General features: G+C 32.1%; 1 non-coding gene across 1 annotated transcript; it reads right to left on the reverse strand.

Annotated features, from left to right (window-relative positions):
- Nucleotides 1-541: 541 nt before the first annotated feature.
- On the reverse strand, nt 542-647 carry LOC133049795 (U6 spliceosomal RNA). Its single transcript, XR_009691474.1, has one exon. It is a non-coding gene; the product is annotated as a U6 spliceosomal RNA (small nuclear RNA).
- Between the last annotated feature and the right edge of the window lie 226 nt (nt 648-873).

Below are 873 nucleotides of genomic sequence, written 5' to 3' on the forward strand. Positions count from 1 at the left end.
ACTGGCAAAATGAGAAACATTACTAAATTTCAAAAAGTAGAATTCATTCTTTTGTGATTCAGTTATACATATACACATTTATTTTTAAAATTATTTTCTATTATAGGTTATTATAAGACATTGACTATAGTTCCCTGTGCTATACAGTAAACCTTTCTTGCTTGTCATATATCTATTTTTTTTAATTAGAAACCTAGTGTTCTATTCATACTAAGTCAAACAAGTAGAATCAAAAATGTCATAAACTTTTTGTTAGACAAAAATTCATAAGCTTTCTAAAATATAGATATTATATATACATTATTTACATATATGTATGTAAGCCTTTCTATACACTTGATAAAGGCTTGAGAAAGAACATCAGAAAATGGAGAAACTGGAAAACATAAACTAAGTGAAATGGAGCACTGAATATAAAATAGAAAAAATAAAACAAGCTAGATAAAAGTAAAACATCCTCAAACAGCATCTTTTCATGCATTTGTTAGCCATAAGTATGTCTTCTTTGGAGAAATCTCTGTTTAGTTCTTTGGACCATTTAAAAAATATGGAATGCTTCATGAATTTGCATGTCAACCTTGCACAGAGGCCATGCTAATCTTCTCTGTATCATTCCAATTTTAGCATATGTGCTGCTGAAGTCAGAATGACTGCTATCAAAAAGTCTACAAACATTGAACACTGGAGAAGGTGTGGAGAAAAGGGAACCCTCTTATATTATTGGTGGGAATGCAAACTAGTACAGCCACTATGGAGAACAGTGTGGAGATTCCTTTAAAAACTGGAAATAGAACTGCCATATGACCCAGCAATCCCACTGCTGGGCATACACACCGAGAAAATCAGAATGGAAAGAGACACGGGTACCCCAAT

Source organism: Dama dama, chromosome 30 (genome assembly GCF_033118175.1).
Source record: "Dama dama isolate Ldn47 chromosome 30, ASM3311817v1, whole genome shotgun sequence".
Lineage (NCBI taxonomy): Eukaryota > Metazoa > Chordata > Mammalia > Artiodactyla > Cervidae > Dama > Dama dama.